This window comes from Theropithecus gelada, chromosome 10 (genome assembly GCF_003255815.1).
Source record: "Theropithecus gelada isolate Dixy chromosome 10, Tgel_1.0, whole genome shotgun sequence".
Classification (NCBI taxonomy): Eukaryota; Metazoa; Chordata; class Mammalia; order Primates; family Cercopithecidae; genus Theropithecus; species Theropithecus gelada.
The window spans coordinates 17,105,306-17,126,320 of NC_037678.1; the positions used below are offsets into that span (position 1 = coordinate 17,105,306).

At 46.7% G+C, this 21,015-nt stretch overlaps 1 protein-coding gene across 6 annotated transcripts in view; it reads left to right on the forward strand.

The window, feature by feature from the left end:
- The window catches only part of LARGE1 (LARGE xylosyl- and glucuronyltransferase 1), a 631,116-nt gene that overhangs the window by 470,236 nt on the left and 139,865 nt on the right, over positions 1 to 21,015 (forward strand). The gene's annotated exons all lie outside the window — the stretch shown is intronic.

Here is a 21,015-nt window from a genome sequence, read left to right on the forward strand (position 1 = left end):
ACTGCCAGTCAAATGTACTCCAAATCACGGTGCATGCAGAGGACCTGGCTTTTCAGTGATAAGAGTGAACCATTATCTCACTGATTGTAGCTGTCTCTCTACATATTCTTGGTAGTTTGATAAACCCTCACCACCAGTGGTGGTAGTTTTGGTTGCTCCCTGGGAAACCAAACTGAAGTATGTAGCTGTCCAAGTTAAGAATGAAACAACAACTTTTTTTTTTTTTTTTTTTTTTTGAGGCTGAGTCTCCCTCTGTCGCCCAGGCTGGAATGCAGTGGCATGATCTCGGTTCACTGCAACCTGTGCCTCCCAGGTTCAAGCGATTCTCCTGCCTCGGCCTCCTGAGTAGCTGGGATTACAGGCGCGTGCCACCATGCCCAGCTGATTTTTGTATTTTTAATAGAGATGGGGTTTCACCATATTGACCAGGCTAGTCTTGAACTCCTGACCTCATAATTCACCCGCCTCTGCCTCCCAAAGGGCTGGGATTACAGGCGTGAGCCACCGCGCCCGGCCTGAAACAACCACCTTCCAACATCTTAGCTTTAGCACTACAAACCTTTCTGTAGAGATGATGAAGATGGCTTGTCTCTGTCTATTCAGTTTCCTTTTGGGAAAGCTGGAGGGCAGGCCAGGGTGGTATGGCTTAAGCACACAGCATTCTGTGGTTCCTTGCTGCCTTTCAAACAATCCTCCATCATGGTAACTCCTCTCTACCAGGCCTTTGGCAAGCCATATACAGTAGATTGTGCAGGGTTCATTTCTTGAAGTAAAGGAAAGGAGCATTTTGTAAGCTATAGTATCCATTAATTAAAATTGCAATAATTTTGAGTAAGGAAAAGGATGGAAATGCCTCAGCTATTTTTCAAGGGGTGCTATTTAAACATCTAGACCTCTGAGCTAAGGGAACGTGTTGTTTCTATGCAGTCCTCTTTGTGTACCTGAGATGGGCATTCCTGCCAGCACCTTTGATGGCGCTGAAATGCTTTTCTGACAAATCCACTGCGTGGCCTTCGTCACCGATTAATTCTCAAGTGGCCTTGAGCCCTAAATAAGGAACAGACGTGCCCCCAGGCAGACTTGCCCTGCCACTTGCTACTAAACTAGTGACCTTTTCCAGATTGAGCTTGTGACAACAGCCTCTTTATGTGGCCAGCTCACCTGAGACAGGTGTACCAGGCCTGCCATGGGCCCTTCCCTGGAGGAAAAGCCGCCACCTCTGCCTTCTCTGCCACTCTTTCTTCTTTTGCTGGCAGTGCTCTGAGCAAGGGCAATGGCCTTTCTCCTCAAATGTCACCTCAGCTGTGCTTCCCCAAGCCCCACCTTCTGTCTTCTACATAGACCACCCGCCCTGCACCCTTGGTCTGTCCCTTTATCTGCTTTCCTTTTTGTAGCATCTCTTGTCACCACTTAGCATTTCATTAGGTGTTTATTTGTGATCTAGCTTCCGCATTGGAATGAAAGTGCCAACAAGGCAGGAATTTTTTGGGTTTTTGTGGGTTTTTTTGTTTTTGTTTTTTTTTGTTTTAACACTCAGAGCCCAGAATAGTGCCTGACATATGATCACCGCTCAATAAGTAACTTTTGTATGAATAAATGTGTGGATGAATAAACAAACAGCTGAATGAACAAATGAGCAAATTCAGGTTGGAATGCGGTCTCTGGCTTCTTGTGAAGAGGAACCTGGGTATAATTGGAGACCATTAGTCTCAGTGAAGTAACTCAAGAGTGGAAAACCAAACATTGTATGTTCTGACTCATAAGTGGGAGCTAAGCTATGAGGATGCAGAGGCGTAAGAATGATAGAGTCTCATAGAGTGGACTTTGGGCACTCGGGGAGAAAGGGTTTGAGGGGATGAGGGATAAAAGACTATACATTGGGTACAATGTCTACTGCTTTATTCATGGGTGCACCAAAATCTCAGAAGTCACCGCTAAAGAACTTATTCATGTAACCAAGCACCACCTGTTCCCCAAAAACCTATTGAAATAAAGTAAGATAAGAATTTTTTTGGCAGCTGAGCGTTCTTTTCTTGGTGGTCACCTACGTGCACATAGATAAATGTGTTCCCTCTTTTGTTCTCTCCCACCGCTGCCCACCCCCATCTCTGAAACTTGGCCAGACGAAGTTGTTTTCTACCCTGAACTTGGATGCCTCCATCGGAAAGGATATCAAAACTATGAAAAGGCAAGGTCTTACGCATGGGAATTCTTGGTGATTTAATGCCATGCCAGGAGAAGACCACTAGCTGGCCATTGTAGCTGTGTTCTCCTTGGCTTGCTAAGGGAGAATTTGCTCCGAAGAGGGCAGTGGCAAGAGGGAGATCAGCGGGCTGCATCTGCACTGGCTTTGCTGACAGAGCCCCACTCTGCTTTACCCCGTGGTTTATGTGGAGTGTGAGTGTGTGCTGTTCAGCATTTGGAGGTGTTGGATGAGAAGGCTCTTGTGTGATGGCCTAAACAAAGCCAGGATCCATCCAGACACCCCATTCTAGCTATTAATTTCAGCAACCTTCATTTCCAGGCTGATACCACGTGGCTGATAAGGACAGTTTTGTTAGGAAACAAGGGTTCCGGCCTTTACTCATCTGTGTCATCTTGGGAATATCATTTACCCTCACAGCAAGTCAGTTTTTATCAGTAATATGATGAAAAGGTTGACTAGATGAGTATTAAGGTTTTCTTCCAGGTGTAATATTTTTAACCATATTGGGATATCCATTCATTTATCTATCTATTTATTTGTGAGATGGAGTCTTGCTCTGTTGCCCAGGCTGAAGTGCAGTATCTCGGCTCACTGCAGCCTCTGCCTGCTGCGTTCCAGCAATTCTCCTGCCTCAGCCTCCTAGGTAGCTGGGACTACAGGCGCCTGCCACCACACCTGGCTAATTTTTTTTTTTTTTTTTTTTAGTAGAGATGGGGTTTCACCATGTTGGCCAGGCTGGTCTCAAACTCTTGACCTCACGTGATCACCCACTTCGGCCTCCCAAGGGATCTCCTCTTTATATTGGAGTTCTCATGTTCTTTTTCTCATCATTCGAGTGAGAAGTTTGGTCCAAAACATCGTACAGACGCTTGCAACTCTGATTCCTGTGCTGTGATGCTGCCTCAAATTTGATAAAAGTACAAAAGCCTCAGCCGGGTGCAGTGGCTCACACCTGTAATCCCAGCACTTTGCGAGGTGGAGGCGGATGGATCACTTGAGGTCAGGAGTTCGAGACCAGCCTGACCAGCATGGCAAAACTCCATCTCTAGTAAAAATACAAAAATTAGCCGAGCATGGTGGCAGGCACCTGTAGTCCCAGCTACTTGGGAGGCCGAGGCAGTAGAATCACTTGAACCCAAGAGGCAGAGGTTGCAGTGAGCCAAGATCGCACTACTGCACTCCAGCTTGGGCAACAGAGCAAGACTTTTCAAAAAATAAAAATAAAAAATACGAAAGCCTCATCCTCAATACAGGAGTCCCCTTAGACATAGCAGACTGTTTATAAACATGAGGGACACAGTCTTCTTGATGGGCAGTTTCAGGGCACTGGCAGCCAGGAATGTGGGTTGGGGGCTCAGCTTTCTTTTGAAAGTGGGCCGGCTTGGCCAGCATATTGTTCCATTGGCAAAAGACTGGCAATTGTTTGCTCTCCTCGAAGCATGTGCATTGAGTCGTATATATACCAGGCAGCCTAACCCAAAGTTGATGAGAATGATTCAGAAACCTTGGTTTTTCACTGAGGATGTTAAGGAAGCCAATTGTGAATCTCACCGTCGACAGAGCATCTTGTCTTGTGAGTGAAATGAGGTTGTAGCTGTCATGAACTGGCAGTACGTACCATCTTTGGAGTCAGAGTGCTCAATTGCAAATTTTACATCTGGAAAATTCTGCTACGTTGATAATCTAAAACCCACGCCTGTGGATTTTCCATTGCCTCCCCTTTGTATTAATACAATACCACAGAGCTGACTGCTGCTGTTACCCTGAGGGAGCTCTGCACAGTCCTGACCAGAGAGACTTCTTTTCTTCGTTCCCTTCCTCTTTGCTCAACAGCTAAGCATCGGAGAGCGCCAACACTCTGCCTTGGTCTTCTCTATAAGCGTCTCCTTTAAATGCGCTCACATTTTAAAATACTATTCATGTTCCAATGATATGCAAATCTATAACTTGAATCTCAGGCAGCTTGGATCTCAGGCTTAACTTAGGGAAAACAGAAGTCTTGATTCCACTCAAATTATGGTATATCCATACTTGGAAATACCACTCAGCAATAAAAAGGAAGGCAGTATTAATACACATAACACTTGGATGGATTTCAAAAACATCATGCCAAGTACAAGAAGTCAAACAGGAAAAACTACATGCTATATGATTATAATTCTATTTATATGAAATTCTAGAATAAGCTCAACTGCAGTGACAGAAAGAAAATCAGTGGTTGCCTGGAGCGGGTGTGTGGGGAAGTGGATTCACCCAAAAAGAACACGAGAAGACTTCAGGTCCTTGGAACAGTTCTGTATCTTGATGGTCGTGGTACACTGTAGCCACTGGACCCATGACTGTACCCAGTTACTAACATTTGCTCAACTGCACTTAAAATGGGTGAATTCATTGAATTGTATGGTACTTCAATCAAGTTGGGGAGGCAGGGAGGATGACTCCACAGTTTTCTGGCTTAAGAGAGAGAATGGATTGCCGTTGACTGACATGGGGAAGGCTGGGGGAAGAGCAGGTATGAGGGATGAAAACAAGGGTTTGATCTGGGACACCTTACAGTCTGAGATGCTGAGCTGATCAGTGGCCCCGAGGGGACAACCAAGGCCACAGGGGTACACAGAGAGCAGCAGCGCTCTGAGGACTGGGTCCTGGAGCCCCAGCATTTGCGGTGAAGACTAAATAGGATAAACTATGTGAGAATATTATCGACATATACCAAATAGTACTTTCTTTTCTTAATTTATTGTTTAATTAACAAATAAAATTGTGTATACTAAGGTATACAAGCCGATGTTTTGATATTTGTGCACATTGTGGAATGAGCGAATCAAGCTACTTGACATACGCATTACCTCCAAGTATTACTTTCATGCTAGCTTCATCATTTTCTGTGGAGGTGAAATTCACATACTTCCCTGTAGTTAACCATTTTAAAGGGTGCGATCCAGTGGCATTTAGTGTTTTCACAACATTGTGCAGCCACTTGATGTCTCTAGTTTCAAGACGTCTTTATCACCCCAGGAAAACACCCCGAACTCACCAAATAATCATTCCACACCCCCCTCTCCCTGTCTCCCATTGACCACTAATTTGCTCTCTGTCTTCATGAATGTGGCTATTCTGGATATATCATGTAAAAGGAATCATGCAATATGTGACATTTTGTGTCTGGCATCTTTCCCTTGGCATAAGGTTTCCAAGGTTCATCCAGGTGGCAGCATCTGTTAGTACTGTGCTCCTTTTTATGGCTGAATGTGTTATTTTATTATTCTGTTCCTTTCCCCGCACCAGCTTCAGAGTGTGCATGAGTGTTCTTAGCTGAGCCCTTCCTCCTTCCACCTGCTCTGCCCAGCCTGCCCCTCCTCCTCCTGTCTGTGCTGCACCTGCCTTTGTGTCACTGGTGCAGCACACCTGCTCCCAAGGGACTTACCCCACGCCCAGCAGCACCTCTTCTTCATCCCCAAGACACACACCATAGTCATTCCTTGAATTCACCTTCACCGCCTCTTTGGCAGAGCCAGATTGGCTCCTAACACAAGCCACAGTGTGGCCTTTTCAACGATTCTGTTCAGCAAGCAAGAAGAGAGTGCTAGGAGGCTGTGCGTTGGGACATGCTGGGGTTACCAGAGTTGCAGAGCCCGCCGTGCCCCTTCCTTCTGGGCTCAAGCCCTTACGTAGATCACAGGGGAGACAAGCACTCTCGCCTCCTGGCTCCTGGTTTGGCCTTCAGCCCCTGCATGTCACCTGCACACAAGCCCGTCGGAAGATGTTGCTGACCATGATTCTCTGCCCTCATCTCCGGGCTTGTGTATCCATCATGGAATATCTCTAAAACAAAGAATGAAAAGTAAACGTTTGATTTCCACCCCCTCAAATCATTCGTGATCATACTCCACATAACAGCAAGAATGTTCTCTTCAAAACACAATTCTGGGCCGGTTGCGGTGGCTCCTGCCTTATAATCCCAGCACTTTGGGAGGCCAAGATGGATGGATCACCTGAGGTCAGGAGTTCCAGACCAGCCTGACCAACATGGTGAAACCCCATCTCTACTAAAAATACAAAAAGTAGCCAAGTGCGGTGTTGCGCGCCTGTAGTTCTAACTACTTGGGAGGCTGAGGCAGGAGAATCGCTTGAGTCTGGGAGGTGGAGGTTGTAGTGAGCCAAGATGGTGCCACCACACTCCAGCCTGGGCGACAGAGCAAGACTCCATCTCAGAAACACAAACCAACAAACAAAACCCACAATTCTGACCACATCAGCACCTACTCTCAACACCGCCATGTCACTCAACTCCAAGGGACACTGTTCACGTTGCCTCTGTGCAGACGGTGCCCTGGTGTCGTACAGCAGGATGGTCCTGCCCGCTTGCCCCCTTCAGTGGTTCCCCGTGCTTGTCCTTCATGGAGAAACCCGCTTACTCTGGCCGTGACCACAAGGCCCCCAAACCAGCCCTCCTGACTTCAGCCTCTTCTCCCTCACCATCTCCTCCTTGGTCTATTCGTCTCAGCCACATTGACCTTGAGTCCCTTCAGAAGTGTTTTTTCCCTCCTGACACAAAGCAATGATCAGATTCTGTGCAGACACCCACTAAGTGTCCTGCAATTCAATTCAATTCAATTCAATTCTGACGCTAACTACCCAAAATTAGTGTCAGGCTGCAAGGACTTAAGAGCTCCGTCCCACAAAACCACCATCACCTCAGACGCCAGCCACACGTAGTGGGTCCTCAGGCTGCAAAGTCAGAGGTTCCCACAGCACCCACCTCAGGTTCCATAATTTCTTAGAAGGATACAGAGCTTTAGGAAAGTTATTTTACTTTCTGTTGCAGGTTTGTTGTAAAGGATACAGCCCAGGAACGGCCATATGGAAGAGATGTGAGCTATGGGGGCAGGACGTGGGGCCCCCATACATTTTCCAGACATGCCACCCTCCCAGACCTGGATGTGTTTCCCTGCCCACTAGCTCTCTGAGCCCTATCATTTAGGGGTTTTAATGTTGGTTTAATTACATAGGCATGTTGACTAAGTCAGTAATGATTGGTGATTAAGTCAATCTCCAGCCACTGCCCCCTTCCTTCAGGTTGAAGGTGGAGTTCAAAGTTCCAACCCTCTAATTCTGCCCTATTATTTCTGTCAGCCAGCCCCCATTCTGAAGCTCTCTAGGGGCCTAGTAAGAGTGGCCCCCTTAGGGCCGGGCGCTGTGGCTCACGCCTGTAATCCTAGCACTTTGAGAGGCTGAAGCAGGTGGATCACCTGAGGCCAGGAGTTCGAGACCAGCCTGGCCAATACGATGAAACTCCATCTCTATTAAAAATACAAAAAGTAGCCGGGCATGGTGGCGGGTGCCTGTAATCCCAGCTACTCAGGAGGCTAAGACAGGAGAATTGCTTGAACCCGGGAGGTAGAGGTTGCAGTGAGCCAAGATCCCGCCATTGTGCTCCAACCTGGGCGAAAAGAGTGAAACTCAGTCTCAAAAAAAAAAAAAAGAGTGGCCCCCTTAGAACAAAAGGTGTTGCCCCTGTCACCCAGGAAATTCCAAGGGGTTTAAGAGCTCTGTCTCAGCAATCTAGCCTGGGTGACAGAGCAAGACAATGTCTCACCGTCTCAAAAAAATAAAAATAAAATAAAATAGCCGGGCGCGGTGGCTCACGCCTGTAATCCTAGCACTTTGGGAGGCCGAGGCGGGCGGATCACGAGGTCAGGAGATAGAGACCATCCTGGCTAACACGGTGAAACCCCGTCTCTACTAAAAATACAAAAAATTAGCCGGGCGTGGTGGTGCGTGCCTGTAGTCCCAGCTACTTGGGAGGCTGAGGCAGGAGAATGGCATGAACCCGGGAGGCGGAGCTTGCAGTGAGCCGAGATCACGCCACTGCACTCCAGCCAGGGGGACAGAGCGAGACTCCGTCTCAAAAAAATAAAATAAAATAAAATAAACTGTAAGCTCCACCGAGGGAAGGGACCGCCTCTGCCCTGCGTGGTGCTAGACTGTGATTCTGATATAGATGCAATAAATGTTTGTTGAATAGATGAATAACTTATCTCATGATGTTGACAGAGACCTTTGAAATATGCCTTTCATTAACCTTATACCGACTGGTGCCAAGCCAGCATACCTTTATCCTTTTATTAAGCCCTGGCTTGAATTTCATCCACATTCTTTCTCATTCAACAAGAATTACTACATCTTTATGATCTGCCCAAGGATCAGGCTTAAGAATATAAAGAGATTTTCTGCTTAAGTTTCCTGACCACTTCACCATGCAAGGGGGGCCTCTCTCATCAGTGATTTCACCTCTCAGATTCTGTGTCAGAGAATAACATTTGTGTAAAGTCCAGCCTCTTGGAAAAGTAAAATACCCATGAATAATAAGGTAATTTTTGAAATACTATGAGGGGGACCAGGCACAATGGCTCATGCCTGTAATCCTAGTACTTTGGGTGGCCAAGGCAGGCAGATCACCTGAGGTCAGGGGTTTGTGACCAGCCTGGCCAACATGGTGAAACCTCGTCTCTAATAAAAAATACAAAAATTAAGCCGGGCGCGGTGGCTCACGCCTGTAATCCCAGCACTTTGGGAGGCCGAGGCGGGCGGATCACAAGGTCAGGAGATCGAGACCACGGTGAAACCTCGTCTCTACTAAAAATACAAAAAAAAAAAATTAGCCGGGCGCGGTTGTGGGCGCCTGTAGTCCCAGCTACTCGGGAGGCTGAGGCAGGAGAATGGCGGGAACCCGGGAGGCAGAGCTTGCAGTGAGCTGAGATCCGGCCACTGCACTCCAGCCTGGGCGACAGAGCAAGACTCCGTCTCAAAAAAAAAAAAAAAAAAAATACAAAAATTAGCTGGGCGTGGTGGTGCATGCCTGTAACCCCAGCCACTCGGGAGGCTGAGGCAGGAGAATTGCTTCAACCCAGAAAGTGGAGTTGAAGTGAGCCGAGATCGTGCCACTGCACTCCAGCCTGGGTGACAGAGCGAGACTCCATCTCAAAAAAGATAAAAGGAATACTACAGGGGGGAAAAGAATTAAGCGATAACTACTTAAAACTAAGAAATTTTTGGTGATGGTGATAATACTAAACCAAAATTGGACAGTTATTTTACAATTTAACAATTCATTTTACAGTCAAAACAATGTTATGATAGGAATAGGGTGAGTTTTACTATTATTCACTGTTAAAAAAGTAAAAATTAAAGTTCGGAAATTGAGTCATTTGACCCAGGTGGCACAGTTCATAATTGAAAAAGCCAGAACTTAAATGTTGGCCTTATCCTGTAGCTATACAAGTGCTTATTCTACAACCCCTCTTTGCAGCATTCTGGAGAAATTAACAAACAATTTCTCCTAGACACTAATAATACTAAGTCAAAGAAATGTCTGTGAGTGAAGAATCTAAAAGATGCCAACAAGTTCTGTTTTTTAAAAAAGACAAATCCAAAATTTCCATGGATGGAGGTTGTAGCTGGGCTGAGGCCGGCTCTGCCGCCTCGTGGAGGCCTCGTCTGAGAGGTGGTGGCAGCCATGCGTCCTGGGAGTCAGTGGGATAAAAGCAGCCTTGGAAGAGAGCCCAGCAGCCCTGCATTCCTTTTTTAGTTTTTCCCATTTCCAAAGACCAAAGATCATGGAAGGAAGAAGAGAAAAATCATTATTTCAGATGGAACTGAAGTTTTAACCTGTAAATTAAGTTAACGTGTGCCTGTTGGGGATGTCTTGGGGGTTGGGGAGGGTGGACTTGTTCTTGGATCTTGGCAGAAGGAATCATTATCTGGACCTTTATTGGATTGGATACATTTTTCTGCATCTTGGGCCTTCCTTCTCTATGCTCCCGAGGTGCCCTGGGTAGGATGTCCTGTCAGCTCAGTGTACTGGGATTAACGCCAAAAGAAATTAAACTCAGAGCATCCCAGTGGGCACCAGAGGGATCTGCAGAGGGGTCTGGGCTCCTGCCTGTAACCCCAGGTGGCAGTGCAGACAGGAACAGGTGGGCTGGGCACATGCACTTCGACCACCCTTTCTCCCCTTCCTTTCTGTGCCCTTTAGAGTCTGCCCCATGCTGGTGCCCGCTGTAGCCGTTGCCGTGGGGAGAGAAATGCTTTGCAGATGGTCCTAACCATGAGTGTAGGTGTGAAAACATGGGCTTTTGTAACTGAGAGGTGGGAATGCAATCCCCTGCCCTGAGATTTCTTGACCTTGACATGTGACTTTAACTCTCTGCACCGCAGTTTCCCTTCTGAAAGGTAGAAATAAGTACACTGCCCACCTCGTGGTGTCATTGTATCTCTTTGATGATGCATAGAAAGCAATCAGTGGCCGGGCACGGTGACTCGCGCCTGCAATCCCAGCACTTTGGGAGGCCGAGGCAGGCGGATCACGAGGTCAGGAGATTGAGACCATCCTGGCTAACATGGTGAAACCCCGTCTGTACTAAAAAATACAAAAAATTAGCTGGGCATGATGGTGGGCGCCCGTAGTCCCAGCTACTTGGGAGGCTGAGGCAGGAGAATGGCGTGAACCCAGGAGGCGGAGCTTGCAGTGAGCAGAGATCACGTCACTGCACTCCAGCCTGGGCGGCAGAGCAAGACTACATCTCAAAAAAAAAAAAAGAAAAAGAAAGCAATCACTATCCCAGTGCCTAGAGTACTAACTAGAGGGAGCAGCACTGAGAAAAACTGACTCTGCTCGTAGAGCAGCTGTCCATACGCACAAAGACGGCACAAGTAAGAGAAGAACAAGTATGGGGATGTTCTTGATGAGGATGCTGAGAAAACTCATTATTGGCATAGCATAAAGAGAGCTCCCCATCAGGTTGGAAGGGAGCTTTGAGGTCTTCAAATCTAGTCTTCTGCTCGGTGCAGAAATCCCCCTTCCCACAGCATGCCTGGTAGGTGACCACCCCCTTTCAGAGGTCCCCAAACCTACCCTGTATCAGAATTAATGGGGGCTATTGTTGAAAAAGAAATTCCCAGGGCTCAGCCTGGGAGTAGCTGCATCCATGAGATTTCAGGCAGAGCCTGGCAAGTGGTAGCTGGACCGTTCGAGAAGCTCTTTGTAAAGATAAAATTCAGAAGGGCCGAGAGCATGCCTGTTTTCTTCCCTGCTGTGTGTGTAGCAGTTAGCACAGATCCTGGTGCAGAGTTGGGACTCCATATATACCTGCTGGATGAGGGCTGAATCACGCAGCCTCTTCCACAACCATTCCGGTGACGGGAAGCTTCTCCCTAGAAAGGCAACTCGTTTCTGTTTTGATTAACTGATGGCTAGTTATGGTCTTGCTTATAATAAGCAAAATCTTTCTTCCTCTCATCTTCACTCATTCAGCCTAACTCTTCTTTCAAGAGTGACACAGATTCTGTTTCCTCTGAGAAGGGATTATCCCTGAGCCATAATTCAGTAAGGGTAGAGTATTTTTTTCCAAGTGAAATGAGGGCCGAGTGATGAATAAACTGAGGTAGAGGTGCTTCATCAAGTAACTGAAACCCGAGGAATCAAACTGAGTGGCAATGGGTTGGAGTACATAGATTCCATCTGAAGGACGTGCAGTATAAACCTGGGCTCCCCAAACCTGATTAAGAGTCCCAGTGAAGCCCTATGAAATAGATGCCATTTTACACATGAGAAAAATAAAGAACTGAGAGTTTACTCACTATTACCTATGAGCTGGGTGTGGTGGCACATGCCAGCACTATGGGAAGCTGAGGTGGGAGGATCATCTGAGGCCAAGAGTTCAAGACCAGCCTGGGCAACATAGCGAGACCCCCATGTCTACGGAAAAAAAAAATTAAAGTTAGCTGGATGTGGTAGCACACACCTGTAGTCCTGTAGCTGCTCAGGAGGCTGGGGCGGGAGGATAGCTGGAGCCCAGGAGTTCAAGGCTGCGCTGAGCCGTGATCGTGCCACTGCATTCCAGCCTGGGTGACATAGTGAGACCTTGTCTCTTTATTAGAGAGAGAGAGAATTACCTATTAAATATAGAAGAGCTAGAACTTAAACCAGGTGGAAAATTATATTCAAGTTCAAAGAGGCTGGCTGTGGTGGCTCACGTCTGTAATCCCAGCACTCTGGGAGGCCGAGGCGGGCGGATCACCTGAGGTCAGGAGTTCGAGACTAGCCTGGCCAACATGATGAAATCTCGTCTCTGCTAAAAATACAAAAATTAGCCGGGCATGGTGGCAAGTGCCTGTAATCCCAGCTACTCGGGAGGCTGAGGCAGGAGAATCTCTTGAACCAGGAAGTGGAGGTTGCAGTGAGCTGAGATTGCACCATTGCACTCCAGCCTGGGCAACGAGCAAAACTCCCTCTCAAAAAAGAAAAAAAAAAGTTCAAAGAAAGAAGAAGCAGCCGAGTTTGAGACGCATAGAAAAAAAAAGAGCTTCAAGCCAGAGTTTTGGCTCCTGGCTCTTCCATTGACTGTGTGTTTCTATACACACCTCTCGCTCTTGGCGGGCTTCATGTGCAGTAGTAGGTAATTCCAGAGAAGTCATTAAGACCATCACAGCTCATCTGACTGTCTGTGATCCTAGGGTGCTTTGAGCTGGAGCTGAACTGCAAAGTAGGAGCTGTGAAACACGCAGGTTCAGAAATTCTCCTTTTCAATCTATTCAGGGTTGTTTAAATATCGTTCTGTGTGCATCTTCTCAGAAAATGTTTTCTTATTCTACATTGACTAGCCAGGAACACCTGGGGCTGTGTAGCAGCTCTTTCAGGATGTTTAGTCAACGGTAATATGATACTATATGTTTTCCTATTTATAGACATCCTGCACTCAGACACACATTGAATGGTACTATTAAAGGCTTTTCTATTTTAAAATAGCTTATTAGAATGAATATGAGGTTGGGAGAGCACTATTAGGTTCTCTGCTAATAGTCAGGGCAGCCTCTGGTTTTAACATTTTAATATTCACCTAGTGGTATAAGCACAGCTGGTTTGATAGGCAGCGGTGATTGGCAGACTTCCTCTGTGTGCCCAGGAGCTTTTCTGGGAGTGGGAAAAAGGAGACAGCACTGAAAGCATCCTGCAGATCACAGCTCGAGCCACCTGTTCCTGGTGTTTACCTGGAGAAGCTAACTAGTACGCACCTACTTCCACTCCATTCAGATAGAACTTACCAGTTCCAGATGAGCTAGGATGGTGGGTTGTGGATAATGTTTATTTTTTGTTCATTCTCCCATTCATTCATCCATTCATCCACACACCCACAGTATAATGGACCCCTAGGGCACTGAAGCTTTTTAATCAAGGAAGCAAAATCATCAAATTTGTGCTTTCAGAACATTTCTATGGCTAGGTAGGCAGAATGGAATGGCACAGGGCTACCCTGAGGAAAAGGTGATCAGGTACAAATCTGCTAATCCAGGAGAGAGAGAGAGAGAGGGAGAGAGAGAGAGAGAGGGGGAGAGAGAGAGAGAGAGGGAGAGAGAGAGAGGAGGGCATGGTAGAGCAAGGGAAGGGATGAATTTGAGAAATACTCCATAGATAAAATCTGTGGGATTTGACCGTGGCGAGGACATGAGGAACAAGGAGCAAGAGCGTTCAAGGTTGATTAAAAGGCTTCTAGCTTTGGTAACAAGTTTGATCTTGATGCTGCCAACCAAGAAAACAGGTAGGGGTCACACCTGTTTTGTAGGAGGAGAAGATTGTGGAGTTAGTTTTGGTCAGCCTGCATTGAAAGTCATTGTGGAACAGCCAAATCACCTAAGAAGATGGTGGGCTGATACATAGATTGAAGAGTAGGGCGCTTTGGAAAGAAGTCTGAGCTGAACACAGAGATTGGCGATCATCTTCCAGTCAATGGTATCTGAAGCCACCGGAGTAGATCCCATCATCTGTGGATAAAATAGAGAGCAACAAAAGGGGGCCAAGAAGGGGAGTTGGGGAGCACCAGCATGTTAAGGGAGGCAGAGAGAGGGAAGCCCCATGGAGGAGGTAGTGGAGGATGTTCAGAGGGAGTACATCAGCCAAGGGACTGATGTCACAGACGCTAAAGGCTTCAGAAAGGTGGAGTGGGCTGAAAGCCAGAGACAGCAGGGATGGGGTGAGGGGTAATATAGCCAAATTTTGTGGAGTCCAGTCTGTGCAGCTAATGTCAGCGCTTGGGTAGAAAAACCTAGACACTGTGAACGCTGTTCATCCCAAAAGGGAGGAAGAGAAGTGCCTTTAGTTGAGCATCTACCACGAGCCAGCACGTTGCATATATCGTCCGTTGTTTTTTTTTTTTTTTTTTTTGAGATGGAGTCTCACTCTGTTCCCTAGGCTGGAGTGCAGTGGCACAATCTCAGCTTACTGCAGCCTCCGCCTCCCAAGTTCAAGTGCTTCTCATGCCTCAGCCTCCCAAGTAGCTGGGATTACAAGTGTATGCCACCACACCCAGCTAATTTTTTTGCATTTTTAGTAGAGGCAGGATTTCACGATGTTGGCCAGGCTGGTCTTGAACTCCTGCCCTCAAGTGGTCTGCCCACCTTGGCCTCCCAAAGTGCTGGGATTACAGGCATGAGCCACCGCACCCGGCCTTATATCATCTTCATTTGATCTGAATATCCATTCTTGGAGATCAGAGATAGATTTTATACTTAACCTTTTATGATAAGGAAACTGAGGCCCAGAGAAGCTCTACCTTGGTCAAATCATACACAAGTGGGGCTAGAACCCTATTTTGCCAAGTTTTAAAATCTTTTATCTTCCTAATTTATCATGCTGCCTTCTTTATACGCAATGGACGAATGCTCAGCTCAACCTTTTCATGCCAGATGCACCATATGGAAGAATTGTGGTTCTCTGCTCCTTGGTTCTCACCTCCTGAGCAGCAGGAGCCGGGCCTTGAGCCAAAAGCTGCAGAAGGGAGAAGAGAAGGGAGTTCCCTGCCTAGAGCCATCCGTCTGCTGGCTGGTGACACCAACACCAGGGCCCCAGCAGAATAGCAAGCTTGTTCGCTCTTGTCTGGCTATTAGTGGTGATGTATGAATAAGCAAAGAAGACAGCTTCATTTTCATAAGTTAACTTGTGCCTAGAGTAAGGAAGATGGAGAACAGCACACTTAATCGTAACCACAGGCCCAGCGTGGAAAACAATGACAAAGGCTTTTCCGTGAGTCACAGTGTTTTATTACAATAACTCCTACGAAGACGAGACAGGCGGTGCAACATGCTGAGCGAGCCAGCACCCTGCGGCCACCTGTGTCATCTTCCCCCAAGGAATCCCCTGGGATTTTACCTCTTCACACAAGCCGAAGATGTTTGCATCATCAAGATCACAGCTTTAGACTTGGGCCTCTGGAGACCAGGATTTAGATGCCACCTGGTTGATGGGCTGGAATTGCCGGAGCTGTCACAGATCACCTGTATCATCCATGCTGTCCCCTGGTAGCAGAGGGGACTTCTCTCCTAGAAGGGTGTTACCCGACAGAACCCTTATCGGAAAAGCTTTTAGGGAGGCCTGGCTGCAGTGCTGCAAGGGATGTGGTAGGTGACTCAGTGCGGGGGGACACATCCAGCGTGTGAAGCAGGTATCACCCACTTACTCCCACAGAATCAATTACTCCCTACTCATTATTCCCCCAACTTCTCAGTGTTTCTGTCATGGCTAATATCATGCTGTTTCAGAATTGTTTATCTTTCTCCTCTTCTAGCTGCCCCCAGGGCAAGAACTATGTTTTATTTGTCTTTAGTATTTTGTGTGGTGTCTGACACAAATCAAACCCTCAATCGATACTAAGCTGAACCACTGTCTCTGCAAACTAAGGGCCATGTCAGCTAAGGGCGGGAGGAGATGGCTGAGCTGGAGGTCCAGGCAGATGGAGCAGGGTGTAGGGACAGGGAGTTCTGGGTGCTTCGAGAAGAGCAAATGCCTAATGAACGCTTCACTATTTTCTCGACGCTTTTAGTGGTAATGTTTGAATAAGCACAAAACACAGTGTCATTTTCACAAATTAACTTGTGCTTAGAGGAAAAAAAAATTGAATTCAGTGAGGTATGTACTTACTATCTCTATTTGACAAATGAATGCAGAAGCAAGCACAGAGAGGCTGAGTACCTTGTCCAGGGTCACACAGCTAATAAGCGGAGGAGCCAGGATTTGAGCCCAGGCGTCTGGCCCTGGTGTTCATTTTCTTCGCCTCTTTACTGTACTCAAGAAGTATGGCACTGGAGACTACCAATGAATTCTGCTGGTTTATGAGGTGAATGTAGACACACATGAGTTTATTATGTGCCAGTCACCCTACAGGTTTACCCTTGACTAAAGCAGAGCCAGAGCTTCCAAACTCCAATCAGTAATTCTCAAACTTTAATATGCATCTGAATTACCTGGGGAGTTGGTTTATTTCAATTCAGATTACTAGACCCATGGCCAGAATTCTTATGCAGAAATATTGTGGAGTGAGGGAATTAATATGGGATATGACTTCCCCATATGCACCATCCCCGCCCCTGCCAATATTGAACCAACTTAGAGATAAAGGAGGGAGAGCCAGATGTCACCTTATTGTAGTGATAAAGGTGAAATTGGAGGACTCAACTTTAGAGCCCTTCAATATCTACAATGGCTATTCCTAGCTCCAAAATTGGAATTGGCTCAGCTATCCCAAGAAGTGTTAGGCAACCACAGCCTCATTGAGAGGTCTGCTGTATGCAATTTAACAGCATGAAAGAACAGGTTCGATGCAGGCTATCTGTTGGCATGCTGGATCCTGGAAGAAGGGACAGAGGAAAAGGCTAGGCTACATCAACTTAGTTCCCTCTGAAACTCACCTTTCTCTTCCCCATGGATGTGGAAGGAGTTATCTGTCTCCAGTCAGGTAACTGTCACTAGTCAGTTAACTCCTTCCACACCCATGGGGGAGAGAAAAGGTTGGCTCAAGATGCCAGGAAATCCCTCCTTCTAGAAACCAGAGAAGTAGGGGAAAGCAGCCTCCCACTACTAACTCACTTCTAGGTTGAGTGAAGCCCAGGAGCCTGTGCTTTTAGCAAGAACCTCAGGTGTTTCTGAAACAGATAGTCCTCAGACCATACTTAGAGAGGCAGAGTTCTAGAATGGCCTGATTGTTGTGCTGGATGACCTCCAAAGAAAACCTCATGGATAAGCTTTCTGTCTGTCAGGGGCTTACCGGCTGGATGGACAATGACATTTTAAAACAGCTATCATATGTACAGTGCTTAGAGTTCCAGCTTCTAAGTATTTAACATACATGAAGTCATTTTAGCATGTGAAATCACAGCACCTGTAAGAGTTTTAGATAGCAAGGCAGAGATAGGTTAAGTAATTTTTTTCGTGGCTACACAGCTAGAAGATGGCAGGGCTAGGAAGTGGAACCAGGCGGCCTGAGTTCAGTCCACACTCTTTTTTTTTTTTTTTTTTTTTTTTTGAGACGGAGTCTCGCTCTTTCGCCCAGACTGGAGTGCAGTGGCCAGATCTCAGCTCACTGCAAGGTCCACCTCCCGGGTTTACGCCATTCTCCTGCCTCAGCCTCCTGAGTAGCTGGGACTACAGGCGCCCGCCACCACGCCCGGCTAGTTTTTTTTTGTTTTTTTTGTATTTTTTAGTAGAGACGGGGTTTCACCGTGTTAGCCAGGATGGTCTCGATCTCCTGACCTCGTGATCCACCCGTCTCGGCCTCCCAAAGTGCTGGGATTACAGGCGTGAGCCACCATGCCCCGCCCAGTCCACACTCTTTATCTCCAACTATATTGACGTTCACGGTTCCCTCTTCACACAGAAGCAGGGAAAGCACAGCCTGAAAGCAAAACTCAACACCGTTGACAGGCTAAGCAAAATCGCTTACCCTTACTACTGTTTTGATCATTGATATGGCAGCTAATGAATTTCTTTTAAAAAGCAAAGTGAAGTCTCAGTAGCTGTTGATTATTCTGTTTTTTTCCTCATCAATGGATATTAAAGTTCTAACTATCATGTTGCTAATGAAGGATTTTTTTTTAAGAGGATTGGCATGCGTGAAAGGGTTATATGGTACTGTCAAAAGCAATGCAGCCCAGGTGCAAATTGAGAGAAGAGCAATTTGGATATTATTCTTTGGGATAACGTGACTTTAGGTTAACCATGAAAATCATTCCTTCTCTGGAGATTAAGACCTTGAGTTTAAGGCTTGTGTAGAGCAACCCAAGTGGGTGCTGCCTCCCCATCTTTGCAGTTTTACATACAGGGGAGGTGGGTACCTGAGTTCCCAGAGCTGGGTGGAAGGTCTGTTAATGTTGGTGACTGCAGAGAGGGAGAAATGATTTGTGGGGACACTAACACACACCCGATCAGGAAAGATTTACCCACCAGATGTCAGTTATTTAACAGGCATTTATTAAGCACCTACTGTGTGTTCAGTACTACACCTTGTAGTATCTTGCCCTTGGAGTAATGCAGGAAGTGGATATTTACAAATGAGGTGCGCATGTGCCTGAATATTACCAACTTCATCCTTTATAGGGTGTAAGTCAGCTGATGGCAAAAATACCAGTAGGGGCCAGGCATGGTGGCTCATGCAATCCTGGCACTTTGGGAGGCTGAGGTGGACGGATCACCTCAGGTCAGGAGTTGGAGATCAGCCAGGCCAGCATGGTGAAACCCTGTCTCTGCTAAAAATACAAAAATTAGCCAGACATGGTGGCGGGGGCCTGTAATCCCAGCTACTCAGGAGGCTGAGGCAAGAGAATCGCTAGAATCCGGGAGGCGGAGGTTGCAGTGAGCTGAGATGGCACCATTTGCACTCCAGCCTGGGCAACAGAGTGAGACTCCATCTCAAAAACAAAACAAAATAAAACAGTAGGAAGTACTAAGTAGTGATGTCTTCCATCTAATATGGGAATGAAGATAAAGTAATTGAAAGTTCAGAGTTGGGCTTATTCATATTAGACTTCATGCTGGAGACGGGCCTTGAAAGGATTGTGGGTGGGGATTGGCAGGGGGGCAAGGGCAATGCCTGCCAAGGGAGACCTATATGAGCAAGGTAGAAATTAGACCACAAGAGGCCGGGCGCGGTGGCTCACGCCTGTAATCCCAGCACTTTGGGAGGCCGAGGTGGGCAGATCACAAGGTCAGGAGATCGAGACCATCCTGGCTAACACGGTGAAACCCCGTGTCTACTAAAAATACAAAAAATTAGCCAGGCGTGGTGGCGGGCACCTGTAGTCCCAACTACTTGGGAGGCTGAGGCAGGAGAATGGTGTGAACCCGGGAGGCAGAGCTTGCAGTGAGCCGAAATCACACCACTGCACTCCAGCCTGGGCGACAGCCGAAATCACGCCACTGCACTCCAGCCTGGGCAACAGAGCGAGACTCCGTCTCAAAAAAAGAAAAAAAGAAATTAGACCACAGGCAACAAAAGTATTTTTATTTGGCAGGAATAAAGGGTAGCTCATAGAGTATTTGTCTGAAGAAGTAAACAGGCAAAATAAAATGTATGGGATGCCACAGTATAAAATTTGGACTTTCAGATATCTGAAGATGACCTTACCTGAAATTTAGATGGACACCCTAAATTCAATAAAAGATCATTCCCAGGTTGGGCACGGTGGCTCATGCCTGTAATCCCAGCACTTTGGGAGGCCGAGGTGGGCGGATCACAAGGTCGGGAGATCGAGACCATCGTGGCCAATGTGGCGAAACCCGGTCTCTACTAAAATACAAAAAATCAGCCGAGTGTGGTGGTGCGTGCCTGTAGTTCCAGCTACTTGGGAGGCTGAGGCAGGGGAATTACTTGAAGCCAGGAGGCGGAGGTTGCAGTGAGCCCAGATTGTGCCACTGCACTCCAACCTGGCAACAGAGCGAGACTCTGTCTCAAAAAAAAAAACCCTTGGGATACCCACCTGGGGCCTTAGTAATTATGTATCACCCCTCTCCCCCAACAATGACACTTCCCCTTTGTGTCCCATCCTCATTGTGAGGTTATTAAATGAGGTCTCTAGCTGGGGCATAGCATCAGGACAGGACACACGGCTTTCCCAACTAAGGGCACCACACCTTTCGGATCTAATTGTTCTGCACAAATGTCCTAAGCTTGTTGCACGTGGAATTGATTGATTCATATACTCCCTGAATTGGTGATATGTTTTCCTGAGGAATTCTACAAGTTTTAGATGTAATCATATACAATGACAAAGTGGGTGGTAGTGTTTTCCCCATGCCTCTAATTTATGTATTTGTGCCCGGGGTGGTGATTTAGATAGGAGCTTAATAAAATTGATCAAATAAACTACCCCAAACCCACACACCATCGTTTCAGGGAGCTGTCATCCTACGAAGGAGATTCTATATCACCCAGCGTGGTGTTCTGAAACCACCACCGTGTTTTCTTAAGTGCAGCTGGGCTTTCATTTGGTCAGAAAGGTCTTTATTTCTCAGATTGGCCAACAATATAACAGCGTAAATTCAAAAGGTATTGGTTAGCTGTGGAAGAGAGTCATTGTTAGCTGCGTGACTTCTGCAAGTTATTTAAACTCTCTAAACCTCAATTTCCCTTTCTACAAAAAGTGGATTGATAATTCCTACCTCAAATAGTTGCTTTTGTAAAGATACGCAATAATGTATCGAGACAGTGGGAGGAATCTTTGTTTCAAACAAATGTAGATGTGTATCCTAGCTCCATCTTTAGCTGTGCACATCACTGGTCCTTTGTGAGCCTTTTTCCTAGGCGGTGACGTGATATTGGTTATAATTGCAAGAGAAGACCTTCTGTGTGATGGAGTTGTCTGTGGATCTGATGTGGAGGCCCAGAGACATGTATGCCCTAAGAGATTGACTACAAGGCTAACTGCCTAAGTTGCTAAGATGCAGCAGAGACTGAGGCCAACATCAACGCCAGCTCTGGGGA